Source organism: Panthera onca, chromosome E2 (genome assembly GCF_046562875.1).
Source record: "Panthera onca isolate mPanOnc1 chromosome E2, mPanOnc1 haplotype 2, whole genome shotgun sequence".
Classification (NCBI taxonomy): Eukaryota; Metazoa; Chordata; class Mammalia; order Carnivora; family Felidae; genus Panthera; species Panthera onca.
Genome location: NC_138353.1, coordinates 53,273,586 through 53,294,242, shown reverse-complemented (window position 1 = coordinate 53,294,242; position 20,657 = coordinate 53,273,586). Strand labels below are relative to the sequence as shown.

At 46.1% G+C, this 20,657-nt stretch overlaps 1 long non-coding RNA gene across 1 annotated transcript in view; it reads left to right on the top strand.

The window, feature by feature from the left end:
- LOC132690113 (uncharacterized) overlaps positions 1-20,657 on the top strand; it is a 771,167-nt gene that overhangs the window by 567,222 nt on the left and 183,288 nt on the right. The window contains exon 7 of the long non-coding RNA XR_013552544.2: positions 10,635-10,730. This is a non-coding gene — a long non-coding RNA (uncharacterized LOC132690113). The remainder of the gene's footprint in view (positions 1-10,634; positions 10,731-20,657) is intronic.

Below are 20,657 nucleotides of genomic sequence, written 5' to 3'. Positions count from 1 at the left end.
ACCACCCAGCCAAGCTGCTCTCAAATTCCTGCTATGAGATAATACGTGTTTGTTGTCTTAAATTGCTACCTTTGGGGTAGTTTGTTATTCAGCAATAGATAGATAACTGATACACCACCTCACTCTTGAGATATGATACCTGGGAACTAGGCCCCTGCAACGGTTCCTTATTGGAATAAACCAGGCTTACAGACTGCATGGAGAGTGAGCCGTAACTTGCTCTCTATTTGTTCAACCATGGTGTAACTTTCTCAGAATTAGAGACTCAGTTTGTGCAGAATTCTTTCCCCTCGTTTATTTATTTGTTCCTTATGGCATAAAATGGCCAATTGCATGGATTTGAAGTCAAACGTACCTGACTTCTAGTCTTTCCTTTGCTATTTATTGTATAGAGAACTGTTGGAAAACCTAATCTCTCTGAGATGAGATGTTTCACAATAAAACCGGAAGGGTGATGCTACTGACCTCATTGAGTTGTGCACTCCAGGACACAAGGGTTTTGTCAGGATCCATTTAGATAATGCACATAAAACATTTAGCACAGTGGTTTATACCTATTAAAAATGCAAGTAATGACAACTTACCCAAATTCCCTCACACCAGCAGATAGGAAATTCCTTTAATCCGAAGGGTTGTCCTTACTGAACTTAATCCTGATAGACAACATGTAACAGCGGAGTCCTCTGGAAATGTGGTCCCTGGACTTGCTGCACCAGAATGATCTGGAGTGTATGGAGTACCTGGGTGGGTCAGTGAGCTAAGGCATTCAACTCTTGGTTTTGGCTCAGGTCATGATCTCACAGTTGGTGAGTTCAAGCCCCAAGTCGGGCTCTGCACTGACAACACGAAGCCTGTTTGGGATTCTCTGTCTCCCTCACTGTCTGCCCTTCTCCCACTTGAGTGCTCTCTTACTCTCTCTCTCTCTCTAAAAATAAATAAATAAGCTTAAAAAAGAATGATCTGAAGTGTTATTAAAAATGAAGAGTTTTTAACAATTTCAGACCCTTTAAGTCAGTATCTTTGGGATGGGATTAGAGTAGGGAGAGCAGAATGGTAATCTGCATTTTTTTAACATCTCCCACCCCCACCCTCAGCTTGGGTCTAGTGTTTGGAAAAGCTCCCGAATCACTGTGGCAGAAAGACGATTCATCTCAGAACTGGGGGACCAGAGGTGCTAGTCTGGCTTCTGCCATTTACTGGCCAAATCGAGTCAAACTTTGTAATTCCCAGTTTCTCCTCTGCGAAAAGGAAACACTAATCTCCCTCTCTAGCTTACAGAGCAATTGTAAAGATCGGTTCAGATAACAAAAACATTAACTGACTTCTATCTAGTGTGTACACAGTTTACAAAGTGATTATATCCACTTTATCTCATTGAAACTCAGGACTGTCCTATGAAGTCAGTCTCCCTCTTTGTTGACAGGGACGGGAGCTAAGGTAGGTGAGGTCACCTCCAGGTTTGTCCAGGTTGCATTGTGGCAGAGTTGGTGGGCAAACCAAGGTCTGGACCTCCAAAGCAGAACTGAACTAAAACCAAGGTGCTATGTCAGTGCACTATTTCTGGACATCACTTTGGTCAAGACTGTTTCCCCGGTTACACTACTGAGCCCAGAGGAGAGACCAAGGGAGAATCTATGTTCTAATTGCTCAGATCACAATTATACATGCAAAGAGCAATAATTATTTTCAAATAAAAACTGTGAGGTCATTGGAATACATTTCTTTAGCAATGACATTAGAGAAAGTGCCAGGCTTGGTCTGTCACATATTTCTAACTTATGCATCATTAAATTCACTCATCTTAAATTATAAACCTAATTAACTCCATTCATTTTCTCTTTCTGGGTCATTATTTTGTTTCTTCTGCCTAGGTGTATGCAAGAGGAAAATACTTGGAAAATCATTGGTATTCTGTATATGCTTTATGTATACAGAAGAGGGTTTCCATTAGATAGTTTGTTCCTGTTAATAAATTAAGTGCCTGCCATTACACTCTGTGGAATGCCTGGATGGATTTTCACCAGGTTTTGAGGGTATGTGGGAGATGGTCTGATGGGTTGTGTATGTTAAGTAGATTTTGGGGTGTCAAGGGTAGGTTCCCCTCATAAAGATAGTGACATGTTCTCTGGAATAGCTGCCCATGAAGAGAACTCTGTGGCCAGGACAAGCCATATGTATTAGATTTATTAGGGAAGGAAACAAAGTGCTTTCAAACATGAGCCCAAACCTGAAGGCACAAGATCAGACCGTCTGAACTGTCAATGCTGTTTGGGATCCAGTTAATTCCTGTAAGGCGACCCGAGGTTGCGAGCTTGAGGGTCATTTCGAGACTTGCCTAAAGTGTTTTAGGTAGAGCTGAAAGTAGAGCTGGGTATAAAAGCTTGAGTGCAGATGGTTTATTTGGGAAGTGGTGTCAAGGCACTGGTAAGGAAGGCAGCAAATTCGAAGGGGAGGTGAGAAGGCCACGGTAGGGTGCATGAGTGGGGAGGTTACTGGTGTGGGCAGTTGGGGCTCAGTCCAACTGCCGATGTGTGTGAGACTGTAGAAGACACCCAGCCAGGAATCCAGGGGTAGTTATGCTGTAACTCCCATCTGTCATGGCTGTTCCCAGAGTGTTAACTCCCTGGCACTTCTGATGTGCCCTTGAATGTCCAGAGAAGGCCCTCAGGCAGAGAATCAGAAATATTTACAGCTCAAATCCCTCAGCTTGACTGGCCACCTGCAGAGTCTCCCGTAACTCAAAAGGCTGTGTCCTGGGGAAGTGTGAATGTGGTAATTACATTGGTGCACTGAGGATACAGCAATAGCCAGGTACTACGTGCCTGTCCCGTGGCAGTTACCAGAGCGGGTCCATCATACCCCTCATTTAACCCGCTCAGCTACCCCATGTCAAAGGCGTTATGGTTCATGCTTCACACCCGAGGAAAGGGGGAGTCGGAAAGCCTCAGTTACCGGCCTGCGGTCACACAGTTGGCAAAGGAAAGCCAAAATCTGAGCCCAGGCCTTTGACTGTAGAACACACTTCCCCCACAGAGCAGGTGGTAAATACAGATTTGTCTAATAGATGAACGGAACTCACATAAAGATTTTTTTTTTTAACTCTGACACTTCAAGGTAGTATTTTGTGGGCTTATATCTGTCTATTTTCTGAAATCCACCCTTCACTGCCTCTCTGACCTCCAGGCAAGGCTGAAGTATGTTCTGTGATAAAACATGGATACCTTCTAGGCCTAGATAAACACATATGTACCTTCTGTGTGTATATATATAAAGCCTCATAAAATCAACACCAGGAATTGGGACCAGGTCAAAGGGGTTCAGACACGATCATCAACTCATGACAAGAATAAACAGACTCCCTCAGTCTCTACCACAACTCCCTGCCTTCAAGTTAAAAGAAGGTGCTCAGATTAGCCTCATGTAATATCTAGTTATTCTCTGGGCTGTTTCACAACAAATATTATCAAAGTGTAAGAAAATATGTTGGGTTTCCAGCAACGTTTGAAGCGTGCAGATGTTAGTGGGATAAAAACATATGAGATAATCTATTTCCTACCACAGGAAGCTTCAGCTACTGACAGTGGGCCCATGGTTGACAGAAAAAAAAAAGTGAAAAAGGGGTCCAGCTTTTAATCTCCAAGAGTTTTGGCCACGGGCATGCAGGATTCATCTACTTGAAGCCATAAAAATTTAGAATTCGGAAGAGTTAGGATTTGCCATGTAGTACACTGTATAACAACGTCTTTGTTTATTACCCAGACACCTCACTCAAGCTCCAAGAGGGAAACCAGAGCTATTTTTCCAAATGGATTGATGTCTGAAATATTGGCTTCTGTTTCCAAAGAACTTACTTTTGATCTTGTTTGTCCAGCTCTGTAGTTCAAATTAATTTCACCCTTCAGGGATTTGTAGGCATGTTGACAGATTCGGTGACAAAAATGGAGTTTTATTGGAAAGGGTGTTAGTCAGGGAAGCAAAGGTCTCAGGGAATAATTTGGTAATGGGCTATGGAGACTTTCTTCCTAGGTCACTGGTTCAAATCTAGAACCTGCTTGGCAGTGATTGAAAATCGTTACCACTTGACAGCTGCCTGACAGGCGGCCAGTAACATGTCGGTGCCCTATTCCTGCACCTCCTTCTAGGTGAAACGGCTGCATGACAGGAGGGACACCATGGAGTAAATGAAATCACAGGAGCTGAATTACCAGGTTTCTCTCTCAACAGCTTGTTACTTTAACAGGTTAAAAGATCTTATCACTTTACCAGGTAATAGCCCACCCAAAGATTCCAATATGTACCTCCCTCTTTTTTTCTTTTGACGTCTTGGTGGGTGTGCCCACAATGGCTCTTTATTTGTACCTGAATCACGATTCTTCTAATTGAGGTATAACTGACCTAAAACATCGTATTTGTTTCGGGTGTGCCACCTGATGATTCGATATTGTATATATTGCCCAATGATCACCACGACAAATCCAGTTAATATCCTTCACCGTATGTAGTTACAAAACTATTTTCTTATGATGAGTACTAAGATCTGTTAGCAAGTTTCAAATATGCAGATAGTATTATTAACTATAGTCCTTGCTCTGTATATTCCATCCCCGTGGCTTATCCATTTTATAACTGGAAGTTCGTACCTTTTCATTGATCCCTTCACCCATTTCACCCACCCTGCACCCCCCAATTCTGGCAACCACCAACCTGTTCTCTGCACCCATGAGCTCATTTTTAATTGTTTTTTGTTTTTCGATCCCACATGTAAGTGAAATCATACAATATTTATATTTCTTTGTCTGACTTACTTCATTTAGCACAATGTCCTCAAGTTCCATCCATGTTGTCACAAATGGCAAGATTTCATTTCTTTTTATGGCTGGATAATATTCCATTGTGTGTGTATATCACATCTTTATCCATTCTTCTGTTTGTATTCCATTGCCTACCTCTTAACAGTGGTTAAATCCGACTAAAACTAGGGAGAAAAATGGGAGACAGTGAGAAGTGAAGGATGAAAGAGTTACTCCAAAACCTCACATTGAGCAGCTGCATATAGCTTCGCTAGGAATCTATACATTTATGTAAAGAAGAACAAAAAAATCTTACAAGGCCAGAATGGGCATCGGGAAACCACACAGGGACAAACCCCAAATAGACTGGCTACAGGAAGAAACTTGGCAGATTTCCATCTCAACGGCCCTTGAGAGACAACCAGGCCAAGGAGCCACATAGGACCCATTATGAGAAGGTTGGCGCCATATTAATTTCAGCGTGGCCATTCTCAGCTGGAACCCAGTCACCTGACCACGTCTCCACAGGGGTCCATCCTTAATGTAGGCTGGGCCAAAATAATGAGAACTTGATTCTAAGCAGGGTAATTTCCTTATTTCGATGGGCTTAAGCCAAAACCTTTAAAATTATTTTAATGTCATTTTTCTTCTTAATGGGACATGTAAGTACTAGGAAAATTATAGGCATTAAAAGGGTTTCTTTGGACTTTTTTTTTCTTTTTGTAATTGCCTTTTAGAGGGTAAAACTTAATTCATTTTGAGTGTTTTACTCTGATATGAGAAACCTGACCAAAGCCTTATATTATGAGGTAAGTTCCTCATATTTCCCCCTAAAACAGCATTCATGATACTCACTGGTTTGAGCTCAACATGTGTGGATGTGTAGATGATAAACCACCAGCTTTCCAGAAAGGTCCCAAGATTTAGCTACGGCTGTTGGCCAAGGTGAAGAGTTTACTACAGCCACGTTAGAAATACACGTATTCAGCCGTATGACTGATTTGTAAATAATATCACAACCCGTCCATCTAAATGAGCATTGCACCCTTCAAAATACACCTGGATGAGACTCATGATTCTAAATGGGGGTCACTGCCAGAAGTTTTAACTGCAGTGATGTCAAGAACAAACTCCCAAATCTGAGTGGCTTACAGCCATAGGCATTTTTTGTTTCTTGCTGCCAGGTCTGCTCCTGCTGTGGCTTAGCTAGCTTTGGCCAGAGGCTCCACACGCCTCTGAGTTTCAGACCCAAGCTGTAGGGACAACACCTGGGGAATGTTCTTCCCATTGTAGAAGACAGGAGATGAAGAAAGATGAGAACAAACATGCAGAACCTCTTACTGCCTTGGCTTGAACTGGTACATAGTCATGTCCAATCACGTTCCGTTGGTCAAACATGACCCAGCCCTTGGCTTGAACTGGTACATAGTCAGGTCTGATCATGTTCTGTTGGCCACACATGACCCAACCCCAAGTGGGATGATGGGTCAGAGGGAGAAGGGAGGCCAGGAGCCCATGTGCTTTTGCAGTACCTGGCTCTGTGCTGAAGTCTGGGGCTGGGGTAAGAGGGTCACAGTCCCCATGAGCAAATCTGACCATCTGCTGAGATCCTCGGGCCAATGCACATGCCACTGTCATCTGAGGGACCGGATTCTGTTTTGGACATGATTCAAGGGCATTTGGCCAATTCTGGAAACCTAGGTGGTTGATTAGGCTCAGTACTCCCAGTTGAGGTGTGAAGTGAGATGTGACAGTAAATTAATGAGGCTGATCTTATGCACCTTATAACCTGGCTTAGGAGGAAATTCTGAAGTGGTATCCCCACCACGTCATCATCGTCTGCCTGTAATGGAGGCTGGTAGTGTCTGTACCATTGAGGCTCATGCATTATTGATTATATAGGGAGGAATAGGAGGATGCTATTCCAATGTAGTAAGGACAAAGAGACATTTGTTAATATTCAATATGTGTTTGATAGTGTTTAAAGACTTAGATGTCCTACTGAGCCCAGGAGATGAAAAACCAACCAAGATAGTCTTTGCCCCCATGGACCTTATGGCCTAGAAGGAAAGACAGACTTGCATTAGGTAACCACCTTAGTGGCTATAGAATTCCAAACTGGACTAATCTGAATGAAAGGGGCACCATTCCACGAGAGACTATGACAAAAGTGACAAAGGCTTTCACAAGAAGTGACAGAGGTTTGAAGGAGAGGGCCTTACAGGGGCCAAGTATGTATGTGTGTGCACGTGTGTGGGCCTGTACATGAGGATGAATGTACTTTGTGTACACATGTGCGTGTGTGTGTGTGTGTGTGTGCGTGTGCATGCATGGATGTTAGTGGAGTGAAAAGTCGGGGGCATTCTAGACTGAAGAAGTTATGTGTGCCTAACTCTTGGCACACATAACTTGTGATGAAGGACAGTATCACCATCTAGGAGGAGCTTATGTGAAGGGCTGGTGCCTATAATACCCCCTCAACTACAGCCAGGTTCAAAGAGAATAGATGCCACCTCCAGTGAGATCTTCTTTAGTGTCTGCTGCTGAAGGGAATTAGTCCCTCTTTCATGAAGGGAAGCTTTTTGTTGTTGTTTTTTTTTTTTTTTTCTGGCTATGAGAAATCAACTTCCTACTGCCCCAGAGAGCCCTGGGATATAGCTAAGGAACTGGACCCTGCACCGGCTAGAAGCTGAGTGGCATAACCACACATCGCTCTCAGCTCGTGGAGTCAGTCCTTTTCTCGGGGCATTCAACACATGTGTGCCGAGTACTCACTATATTCCAGAAGCGTGGGAGACAGATAAGACAGGTACAACCCTCCCATCAAAGAATTCATGGTCTACACAAGAAAACACACCCACAAGCATGCGATTTCAGGACCAGTGTCCAGGACAAGTCTCTAGAGTCTTGAACACAGAGTCCCCTCCCTCAAATTATGGACTGGGATGTCAGAGAAAGCTTTCTGGAAGAGTGGAGGGCTGAGAAAATTTGTGGATGATTACGGGGAGCTCACCAAGTAAAAAAAAAAAGAGCTCCATTAGAAGGAACAGTAGGTACAGACAGAATCAAGGGTAGGTGCAAAATAACAAAACCAAGCAAAACAATCCACAGTGTATTCAAGTACCAAGAGAGCCTGTAAGCTGGAGGAAGTTCTCTGATTGAGCATTCTCCCTGTTTGCTTCATGCTTTTCTCCTCTGTCCCCCCAGCTTTATTGAGATATGACTGACGGGTAACATCGTGCAAGCTCAAGGGGTATGGTGATTTTGATAGAGTCACATGTTTTGAAATGCTTGCCACAGAGAGTTAGTACCATATCCTTGGTGAGCACAGATAGCTGTCAACTGTGGTGACCATGCTGTCCATTAAATGCCCAGGATTTACTCCCCTTGTAAGTGGAAGTTTATGTTCTTTGACCAACATCTCCCCATTTCTCCCACCCCCAGCCACCTGGCAACCATATTTCTACTGTGTCTCTGAGTTTGATATTTCCATATCTAAGTGAGACCTCACAGTATTTATCTGTCTCTGTCTGACTTATTTCACTTTGCAGTGGTGCTTTCTGCTTCCAAGTGTGTCTTCCTCTGGCCTCTCTAGAGTGCCGCTACAGCCATTGCCAAAACTCCCATCGGGATGTTGGGTGTCTTTGGCAATGGGGTCACGTGCCTGGGTTGGTGTTGGTGTTTTGGGCACAATTGCTATTTATTTCATGGGCGCCAGTACTCCTGAGCCCTGGAGGCCATCCGCATAGCACATATAGGTAGCACGATGAGATGTGATGGGGCAGGTGACAGAATTCCTTTCCACCAGCTCTCAACTAAGAGCCAGCTGCCCCGAGAAGACTTGAGCCGTGCAGAAGTCACCTTCTGCTCCTTTGATGTTCATGGGAGGGTTTTCTTCATTGTGCCTCTGTTTTATATACATACATAACCTCTGCTGCTGGATTGGGAAATTGTACTGGGTTCCATCTAGTTGACTTGGGACATGGTATAGGGTAGTGTTTATAGGCAGTGCTTTGAAGCTCTGCCACATTTCTGCCACCTCTCTGCAGGTACATGCTGAGCCCTATGTTCCTCCTTCAAAATGTCATCCAGTCTATTTCTGTAAGAAATGCCATTGGATTTTGATAGGGGTTGCGTTGAACCCGTAGATCACTTTCGGTAGTATAGATACTTGAATATCAGTAAGTCGAATCCATAACAAGGGTTGTCTTTTCCATTTATGTCTGTTTTAACTTCTTTCATCAACGTTTTGTTGTTTTCAATGTATAAGTCTTTCACTTCCTTAGTTGATTCCTAAGTATTATTAAGGGGGTTGTTTTCCTAATTTCCTTATCAGATAGTTTGTAATTAGTGTATGGAAACACAATTGATTTTTGCAAGTTGATTTTGTGTCCTGCAATTTTACGGAATTTATTTAATTGGTTTTTATTATTATTTGTGGAGTTTTGGGGGTTTTGAAAAAATAGCTCTAAAATCCATATGGAACAATGGAAATTCCCTCAAGTTATTCTATACATTTAATACAGTTTGAATAAAAATATCTAAAGAGCTTATCCTGGAAATGGACAAAATTATTCTAAAATTTACAGGGAAAATGAAAGTGCTGAGAACCCATTTTAAATCAGGTGGAAAGCATGGCACATTCAATACAAAACACTAGAATATTGGCATCCAAACAGGGAGGGAGACTAACTCAGATCTCTGTTTCACACAATGTCCAATAATGAATCTCAGTTGGATTAAATATCTCAGTTTGAGATGCAAAATTTAACACACTATTTTAAAAAGGGGAGACTAATTTTAGGTCCTTGGAGTGGAAAAATCTTTCTCAAACAAGACACAGGAAGCACAATCCTTAAATGAAATTTTTTTAATGTAAAACTTGTCAACAAGTGTTAATTTAGAAATTCACAGACTAAGAGAAATACGATCTTTATAGTACATCCAAATATATAAATAATTATGACATATTAATAAATAAAAGATATGCAGCTCAATGCATGGTGGAAGGAATAGCCAAAGGATAAAATAAAGGAAATTCAAAGAAGAGGAAAGCCATATATTTGGCAAAAAATATGTCCGTCATTTCCCTCTTCACTTAACAATACTTTCTTGGTCACATACCAAACATTGGTGTTGGCTCTAGGCTCCCTTTTCTGTTTCTTTGGCCTACTGGTCCGCCCAATAAAGCGACCTCTCCTACTTTATCACAGTGTTTTCATGCTCTAAGTCTTTGCTGTGTGACCCGGGAGTCACTATCACATTTGGCTATTTAGATTTAAATCAACGTAAAACACACAGTCAACAGTCAATTCCTTGGTCACACTCGCCACATTTCCAGTGCTCAGTAGTCATATGTGACTGACTGGTGGTTACCATTTTGAATAGTGGAAGTTCAGAGTTTCTGTGATTATAGAAAGTCCCATCACACAGTGCTGTTTAAGCTCCTAAATAAGTCCTAATATCATTATTGTAATCAGGCATGTCTCCTTTCAGTGTTCCTCATCTTTGAGATTGCTTTGGCTCTTTACTTATTCCAAATAAATTTTAGGCTAAGGAATCAAGGAAATGTCAGTTAAAACAATGATACGCCACTCTCAGCAACCAAAATGAAGGCGTCATGTGTATCAAAATGGATGCCTGAACATAATGAGCGTTCGTGAGAAGAGCAAGTTGCAAAAGGAGTGTGTGTGTGCGTGTGTGTGTGTGTGTGCATGTGTGTGTAGGTGTAATGCTATGACACCATTTAAGCAACTTTTAAAAACACGTGCATAAAACTATTCTATTTATTGTTTATGGATCATCATAATAGCTCATATTAATTAAGCATTTATTTTTTTCCAGGCTCCGTTCCAGGGACTTTAAGTATATTAACATTTGACTCTCGCACCCGCGCTTCATTCGCCACCATCTTCCCCATTTGACAGAGGCATAGAAAAGGTAAGCAACGTGCCCCAGCTCACCTGGCTCGTTCGTGCAGATTTGGAGCTCGTAGGCAGGCTGTCTGGCTTCCAAGTCTGCACTCATAACCACGGTGCTATCCTGGACCCAGACCAAATGGCACTCACTAGACAGGCATGGGAATGTGTCCAGAGAGGGAGAAAATAGAAATGGGCTGTAGGGCTTTACCTTCTGCATAATGTGTGTGTGCGTGTGGGAGAGAGAGGGGGCAGGGGGAGAATGCGAGATCGAAAGGCAAAGCTAGAGAGCCATATTGACATCAGTCACGTTAGGTCGGTGGATACCGTGTCCTGTTTAAGTGAGATGTACAATAGGTTTTAACTGATGAAGAAAAAAACCAAACAATGGGTATATTGTTGGAGGAAGTAAGGGTTCCAGGGCTTGCCGTGACCTGAGGTGTGCTAACTGGACTGGAGCATTGTGAAGGCTTATCCCTTCTGCTTTGCAAAGCCGGCTGTGAAAGCTGCAGGGTTTGTGAGGGCAGGTGGTGACATAAAGTCGGTGATGGGAGACACCGTGGGGCAGATTCTCGGAGCAGACCGGGGAGGGGGGTGGCAAGAGTGTTCAAAGAGGGATTCGGAAAACCTTCCGGTGCCGGATGGAGTCCCTATCCCTTTCCCCAGGGAAGGCTTCAGTAGGACCTACATTTTCCACATCTTTGGCTGTTGGATTACCGTTTCCCTTTGGCACGCGAGAAGAGGCGGGACTGGCTTCAGCGAGACCGTGGGGCTCATCATGTGCGGCCCCGCGTGGGCGACGTTTCGTGGGGACCACTTGCAGAAAGCGCCTCCTCTTGGCCCCCAGCGGCCTTTGCCAGGGCGGTCAGTGTCAGTAGGAAGCCCTGCTTCCCGCGGAAGCCCCTTCTCACCTGGTGCCTTTGGTCATCTGATTGGGCCAGCGCTCGAGCCTCACACCCGTGTCACCTTGCTCCGGTGACGGACCTGCCCGTTAGCCCGCTGCCCCAGCGTCCCGGGCAAGGAGGCTCTTGGGCTGTGTCCCTCAGGCCAGCTCACGTGTGGGGCCTCTTGTTCAACTGCTGCCCTGGGAGCAGACAAGTGGGAGTGGCAAGGTGGGGCCTCCACGGGCAGGTCTGGGACAGTTTAACCGTGTGAATGGCAGACACCTGCCAAGCCACCAGGAAGGGGAGCTGAGTTCATTGAGGGGAGGACAGGGAAGAGGAGAGGCGAACGAGGGAGGGAGGTCTCTGCTCTCCGCTCACCCTTTCCCTGCAGCTGTCCTGCACAGTGCACCCACCGGTGGCCCCTGCCCACCGAGCCCCCTCCACTGCCAGTTTATGGCTTCTATTCTGCAAGCTCACCAGTAGTCTTGAACCGCGCTTCTTAAGAAGCAGACAGCCCTCGAGGTGGAGTCTAGCTCTGGCCTGCTGCGGCCCCTCCTTGGATGCAAAAGGAGGTTTCCAGATCCCGGGATTGCGGCTGGCCTGCGCCTGCCTCCAAGCCAACAGCAGGCCTCGTGCTGCTTTGTGCAATCCAAACGTGGAGCCGCCAGGCTAGGCTTCCGCACATGGCAACACGCTTATTGCCAGGGCAGAGAGCGCCAGTGGAGAATAAGATGCTGGAGTTTGTAGGGCATTTTGCAACTGAATGAAGCCCTGTGCGCCTCGCTAAGTCACGCACCACTGTGAAAACTTCCGCTCTATATGGGACAGGGCTCTCTGGCCGGCAAGAGGTGAAGGCGGTTGCCGTCGTTCATTCCCGCTGCCTCAGCCACCTGCTCCCAGATCTCTCTGACCACGTCCGATAGGCCTGCCTCAGATTTTGGATTCGTGGAAGAGGCAGGATAGGCTAATGGTAAAGGACAGTCCTGGGGTCAGACAGGGCGACCTTGGGACCCAGCTTAGCTTCAGGTCCTTGTTGGTTACGTTTCTGGGCTTCGTTCTCTTTATCGGAATGGAAAACTTACGCGCCTTGAAGAGTTTTTACAGTTAGAACCAATGTATGCTCACGTGGCTGGTTTCTCTCACCAAGCCTGCTGGGGACCACAACTGGGGCTGTTTTCCAGTTCTCAGAATATTCTGCGTATTATAAAGTCAGCCGTGGGTTGTTACTGCTGGTTGGTTTTAAGTATATTTACTGTTAATGAAATTGTCACAGACTGTCTACCTATGTATGTTTTAAAATCCTCCCCATCTCAAAGATGAATATATAAACAAGTGAATGGAAGGTAAGTAGCTCCTTCATTTATATATTTGTTTTTCATTTATCAGTGTTACCTTGTATATATGTGATATATAAATATAAAATAAGTATTTAATATAATTATATACGTATATATTATATTATGTTTTTATATATTTATACATTATATTATATAGAATATCATTATTGCTTAATAAATGAGAATGGGGCCCTGTATAAACAGACCTGGGTCTCACTGTTTGCCGTGACACATCGTAGCTTTGTGACCTTAAGGAGGTTAATTAACGCCTCTGAAACTGTTTTTCCTTATTTGGGGAGACTGTATGCAGAATGGTTAAGGGCTTCAACTCTGGAACCATACTATCTGGGTCTCAATCCCAGGTCCACTACTCGCTCGTCGCTCTGTGCCTCAGTTTCCCCAGCTGTCAGCGGGCACAAGACTAGGACCTACCTCATGGCGATGCTAGGTGAGGATTCAGTGAGCCAAGAGGAAGTCGTGTAGTCCAAAGAGCTCAAGTGACTGCCTGAGAGGCAGGGATCAAAATGCCCCTCAGAGGGTCGTGGTGAGGATCCGGCGAGATACTGCACGAAGCCCAGGGCTCGGAACCTCGCCCAAGATGATAGCCGTGGCCGCTGATATTTTACTTTAGGGCAGGAGGCGGGAAGCTGGCCGGCAACTCGCAGTGCCCGGGACCCACTGCGGGCGCTCCAGCCCCGGGACCCTAGGATCGGAGTGGGGGAGAGGGAGGTGGGGAACGGGGTGCTAAGGCCCTGGTGCTAAGGGGACGCAGAGGCTGCACACACCACGCTCTAGGAAGCCGGGCCCTCCACTGCACCCAGGCCAGGACCATTTTGCTGAGCCACTTCCGGCTGCCAAATGTTGTTCCACCCAGAGCTCTTTGATCCGGTGCCAGTCCTTGGGCAATGGAGGCGAGGTGTGCCGGGATCCAGGCAAGGCCCTTGGGGGAGGGCCTGCCGATCCTAACAGGCGTGCCAGCATGGGGCCGGGGGGAATGACCCAGAAGGGTGGGGACGGGCATGGGCTGGGCGTCCCGAGCCCTCACAGCCGGGAAGGCACAGCCACTTCACCGGGATGGAGGGGCTCCCAGCTCGGGCGCTCAGAGCGTCCACGGTGGCCACGGCAGCTGGCCCCACAGTGGGAGGTACAGCTTGGTCATCAGTGTGGCTAATGGTGCCTGTGTTCGGCTCCTCATGCCCACCTCGTTCGGACCTCCCCTTGCAAAGGTGAGAATGCTAAGGCCAGCAGAGGCGAGGAAATTCTCCTGCGCTCGCAGAATGTCCATGGCGGGGGAAGGCCGCTCAGCCTCGGCTCTGTTGGCATTTGGAGCCGTGGGGCGCCGTCTGGTGTGCTTCCTGGAGGAGGCCAACAGCGTCCCCGGCTTCCACTCACTGGAGGCCACATGCCCTTCCTCCCCTAGTAGTGACAACGAAATGTCTGCAGCCATTGCTAAATGTGTTCCGGGGGGCAAGCGTGGCCCCAGTTGAGACCCACCGGCTGCCTTATGTTCTGAAGAAGGAAGGAGAGAGAAGAGGATGTGCCTAGAGCAAGCATGGGCTCAGGGGCCAGCGTTCCTGCTCTTCGAGCCAGGGACCCCCCGCTGGCTGGGCCCAAAGGGAGGTTCGTGGCAAAGACATACCTGGGTGCAGCCTCTTCCAGAAAGGCCCAGTATGGTAGTACTTGCCCTCACATCAAGCTTTTCCCCAGGAAATACCTGTTTTTCATCATCTGCACCAGTGTTTGAGTCTCTGATCCCCAGAGATGCTTCTGCTCGGGGGACGGGACCAACACCGTGTCCTTCTCGGGGCTGCTTGTGTTTTTCTGACCAGATCCAAGTGCCCGGAGCGGGTGGTGCCAGGCCTGTCCGGGATTTGGGCCTCTTGCGGGGCTCACCGTCTGCCGAGAACAGCTAACCACTGACAGGCATGCCCAGCACACACAGAAGGCACAGGCGTTGAGATGTTCAGTCTCAAAGACCGCATGTTGTTTATCTCCAAGTCAAATTCAACTGTGCCTCTTGTATTTTTATTGGCAACTCAGACCTGACCTCAGTGGCTGGATTGGGAAGACACCTGGTGGTCTGAGGTCATGCCCGTCACACTCTGCCAGGAAGGCCGCCAGCTTGGGAGGGCTGAAGTGGGACCATCCTGCCGAACGGCAAGCCGATTCCATCCCTGGCGAGAGGGGGGCAAATGGAGGGAAATGGTCTCTTGGGTATAACCCAGGGCTAGAGCAGGCAGTCACTCAGATGCAAGTATATCCCGGGGTCTATGCCACCCTCATACATTCATCGAGGGGTAGGATTTGCATTTCTATTTGTGTCTGTGCCGATGCCCTCTGCACCCATTTAGAAGCTGGTCCCGCTGGAGAGCTGCAGAGCCAGACTCGATGGCTCACACAGTGGCTCACGTGATCGTTACCATTCACTGGGGGATTTTAGTCCTGCTGTCTTTTTATCCAGACCTTTACAAGGTCTCTGGCTCCAAATCAAGCACCTGGGGTGCCTGGGGTGGCTCAGTCGGTCTGTGTCGACTTCAGTTCGGGTCATGATCTCTCGGTTCGTGAGTTCGAGTCCCGCGTCGGTTCATGAGTTCGAGCCCCGTGTAGAGCTCTGTGCTGACGGCTCAGAGCCTGGAGTCTGCTTTGGATTCTGTGTCTCCCTCTCTGTCTGCCCCTTTCCCACTCATGCTCTGTCTCTCTCTCTCAAAAATAAATAAACATCAAAAAATTAAAAAAAAAAAAAACAACAACAGAAGACGAGCACCTGACTGTACCTGCTACCCCAGGTGAGTCAGAATCCAAAAGCATATTTGGATAAGGTGGTGATAAGGAAGAGAGGACCCGGTCCAAGGGGCCCAGGCAGAAAGTTTGGGTTGAGGCCACCCAGCCCTGAGTCAGAACCCAACTCTGTTGCTGCCTGTATGACTTTGGGCAAGTGACATGCATTTCTGGAGCTTCAGTCCCATCTGCTAAATAATTGGGATAATAACACACACCGCGTAGGGTAGTTAGGATTTAATGAGAGAATGCATTAGAAGTAAGTACTCATCAATTGAGCTATTATCTACCTCAAAGGATTGTTGGAAAAGTATAAAAGGGATCTAAAGTGAAGAAATGTAGTACATGCTTCATAAATGGTAATTATGATTATTGTTACCAACACCCTTCTGAATTGGTTATTCATTTACCCGAAGCCACTCAAAAATTCTATTCTGATCGCAGAAGAATTGGATAAATGACTTCTTTGATAAAGTAGCTTTTCACCTGGGGGACCTGGTTTGCTGATCCTACTCAGGTTAAAATGACTGAAAATCAATTTGATTTGACAGTTGTGGAAAAAACAAAATGCGTGTACAAAGTGTTGAGCAGACGAGCCCCTGAGAACTGATAGAAAGTGAGAAATGGAAGGGGCCTGCTGTCTGCGACCTGGTGGCCTGCTTCCTTCAGTTCCGAGGCGCCTGCCGGGCCACCCCTCCCAGCCTATGGGATTGCAGGTCTCCCTGCCTCGCTGACCCTGTGGTCTCCTTCAGGGCCCGCAAGGTGCACACGGGAACCCAGGCGCTGGGCCCTGCTTTGCTTGTCTGCTCCCGGAGCCTGGCCTTGGCAACCCGCCCCAGGCCTGCAGACTCCAGTGCATTCTCTGCAGCCACGCAGCACGGAGAGTGACCGCTAACAAGCAGAACCCCGGGGACATGACAGCCGTGACTACTGGTGAGGCCGAGGGAGGCAAAGGTAATTTCATCCGCCGGTCTCTTGCCCAAGACCAACTGACGGTGCCCGCCCCCTCCCTGCCTCACTCAGCCCCACAAGACCCCCATTTGCAGGGTCTGTACTCCTCTAGTCTCTAGAGTCTCTTTGGGTCTACCTGCTCAGCTCTTGAAACGACAAATCCTCTGAGGCTATGAGGAACAGGTGAGGCCACCTGTGCATCCTCGGGAAAGGCTTTTAGCCTCCTCAAGCCTGAGTTTCCATTTTGGTCAAGTAGGAAGAAATGGATGTAGTAATGTCTACCTTGTGTGGTTGCTGAAAGAACCAGGTGACATATGAAGGCCAAAATGGCTTTGCAACCCGGGTGTGCCTGCAAGTGGGAGTTTTAGAGCATTGACCATGCCCTAGGATGCTGTGGATGTCCTCCATGTAAGAGTAGGGACGTTATTCATTGACCTCATTCTTCTTGCCATTTTCCCGTGTGTCCTGATTTTCTTCCACTTGCTACGGGGTAGGGCTGGGATTGTCCCTGGGCCAATTCCACAGGAGACTAGATGCCCCGAGTTTTTAGTGTAAGTAACCTAGGACCCTATTGAGGAATCTGGCTAGATTATTCCCTATGGGTGTATTTTACACTAGCTGCTAAGAATAATCCTTAACCGTTATGACAAAAATAAATCCTTGGGGCTGCTTTCTCTGCCAAATGAAGCTTCCCTCGTAAGCAACAGGGTCTTCTCAGACCACACCTGGTTCTGAAGGCGTCTACCTTCAGTTATATTCTCTTTCTCTCTCCACCCCCCACCCCCAGCTCTGGTCTTCATATGTCACGAACTACTTTCCCAATCAATGAGCCACATGGACCATATGCGATTATCTCATTGTGATCTACTCTGGAAGATGCTTGCCTATTTTTTTTTAAGTACAGAACACATAGAGCTCCTATATACCACTTGGCCTTTGTTTTAAACCAGATCTGAGCACACCCTCCAAGTCTGGTGAACAAACCATTCACCTAGTTTTATCTACCCAAAGAGGCTTGTTTTAGTTATAGGGGTATGCAGGTATATGGTAACTATATGTCTTCAGCCTAGAACAAGAACTGTGGTAGACAGTCCTGGGAAAGTCGCTTAACTGTGTTCAGGAAAGTGCCAGTTACTTGCAGTGCATTGATATTAGCTTTCATGTGTGTGTCAGACATCAGGCTATTATCTATTTAATCAGCAAGACCACCTCCAAGGTTTAGGTACTGTTATTATCCCATTTTATAGATGAGTAAAATGAGACCAGGAGAGATTAAGCAATTTTGCTCGGAACTAAGCTAATAAGTAAGAGTCAGGATTCAAAGCAAGGGCTTTAAATAAAACACTTTCCACTAAGCCTGCTAATCAACTCACAATGCTTTTGTGTGCGCAAAAGGCCTGTGAGCTGGGTGCTGGTATTGCCCTCATTTTATAGAGGAGGGGTGAGCCCAGGGAGCCTTCGGTGTGATGAGCTGAATGGAGGGAGATGAAAGATGCCCTTGAACCTCAGCGTGTGGGAGGGACCTGGGAGCTTCCATGACCCAGCCTCGCGGCAAGTGAACACTCCATGTGTGATTATGCATTAGATTGTTTAATTAATTCCATTGCTCACCTGTCACAAAATCTACCTTCACAAAGTGTCTTTCATCTTGGATCTCCAAAGCAGGTGTAAAAGCTATAATTACTTGTAATGATTGTTGTGTTTTTTAATAGTTACCTGCTATAATGTCCCTTTGATAGGTGAAGGTGCTGAAGCTTTGGGTCAGAGGGAGATATCTTGAATGTGGAGACCCGAGACATAAATTAGCCAAGGCCCTCCCATCTCAAATGCCCTTGAGCCTCCCAGGAAGACTGAGCATGCCATAAAACAAAGAACTGCCATGGACTATACAAGTCTGTCTCCTCTTGCCCCTAGAAGGGGCTCATATTTCTTCCTAGACAGAGGAAAGTGGTTGCTTTCTGTGGATTTAAAACAAGTGTGAATAGCCCAATTCATTACAAAGGCAAAGGGAGTTCAAGACTCAAGATGCTACTGCAGCATTCATCAACCTGTGTGCTCAGTGACAACAGAAGGGCGTGAGGTCCCGATAAATTCTAAATCACAGTGCTTTTATGTTCTTTTATGTGATGGTCAGCCAGGTGCACCTACCAGAGGAGACACAGTGAGGTTCAGGAAAACAGAGTTATCAACAGGTGCTAGAGACAGGAGGGACCACATATGGGCCACATGGAAAAGACACTGGGTGGTCAGGAGGTAGAAGACAAGAGCAAAAGAAGCCTTTAGGTCACGGTCTTTATTAGGGTTTCTGAGGTAACTGGCACGACAGGGCAGGGTAAAACAGCTTAAGGTTGGCTAGTCTGAATAATTTGGTGGGCTTTGGGCTGCAGGGGTCATCCCTAGCTGCCTGGCAGGTGGCCCTGGGGTGATTAAGGTAGAGGAATATTGCCTCCTAGGTGCACATGGTCCAAATAGAGGAAGTCCAGCTCTGGAATAGTTTGTGTATCAATGGCATGCTCTTGGTCCTTTGCTACCTTAAAAACTGGTTAGTCCAGAGAGGGACAGTTTCTCCCCAAATATAAAGGTTTTTTAAAGATGTCAAAACATCGTAATTTATAGAAAATAAAATATATATTATATTATATATTAAATAAAAATATATTATATATTTTTAAATATATACAATACAACAACTGGCTTCCACAGAACACTGTGTATGTATGTGCATGTGCACACACGTGTGCAAGTGTGTACGTGTACCAGGAGACGTAGAGTTTTTGAGGTTTGGGAAGAGAGTAGAGATCAACTTTCTCTTACTTCTAATAAAAAGCAAGAATTAAGAGCAAGATGAACTTACCTACCTCCCTTTGGAGGTGTTCATAAGATCCCGCTAAGTGAGAGTGTCTTCTCCCCTTTCCACTGACCCCAGTGACTATATATTTGAACGCAGGACAATCTGAAATACAGAAATGACGACAAACGAGGTTATCGTAAAATGCACAGAGAACGGCCTTTGGTTAGGCTTAGAGATTCCTTTGGATTCCCCTATTTCCCTGCCCTTCCATAGCATACTAATGAGTCTAGAATGTTCTTCTAGTTCTATTTCTTCAGATGTCATAATCCTGAAGTCTATTCTATCATAATGGCCGTTCACTATAGCTACTTGGATTCTCATTGCAAACCTGTGAGGTGAACAAGATTTACCCAAGGTCATTACTAGTAAATGGAAGAAGCAGGATTCCAACGAAGGTCTTCTCAAACTACCTCCACTGTGCCAGTGAGAGACAGGTGAATGTTGGCTGGGCGGCCATTGGTCAGGAAGTCAGGAAGTGGAAACTCACCTCTGAAAAATAAATTCTACAGAAAGAAACAGGGCGGCTGCTTTGGAACAGACTAATGAGAATCTTCCGATAATCAAAGGGCCCACCCTAGGGGTAGATCTACAGACCCTTTACTCCTTGTCCGTTCAACTACTGGGTACGTCCTCCAGAAGAACTCTTCTTCATGCGCCTCAGGAAACATATACAAGAATGTCATATAGTCCTATTTCTAAAAGCCAAACCACAACCCAAAAGCCAGGTCACTGAAGATTATCTCCATTCTCCATCAACAAAAGAATAAATGAATGGAATAGAACACTCCGTGGTAGGGAGCAAAAATGAACAACATATAGTTATAGACACCAACATCTTAGCAACATAACGTCAAGAGGAAAACTCAAGGAAAGTAAGATTCTGTAGCCTACAGTGACGCTTCTACAAAGCTGAGAACAAGGCGTGTGCGTGCGCGTGCACACACGCACACACACAGACACACACACACACATAGTTGAGGCAAACCTGCATAAGAAGTACAACTTTAAAGAAAAACAAGAGACTGACAAACATAATATTCAGGGGAGCGGTGGCTTGAGGAGGAAAAGAGAGGGGCCTTGGGAAGGAGGATTCGCCGATATTCATTTACGGTTCTGAAGGCCGTGTTTCACAGGCATTTTGTAATCAT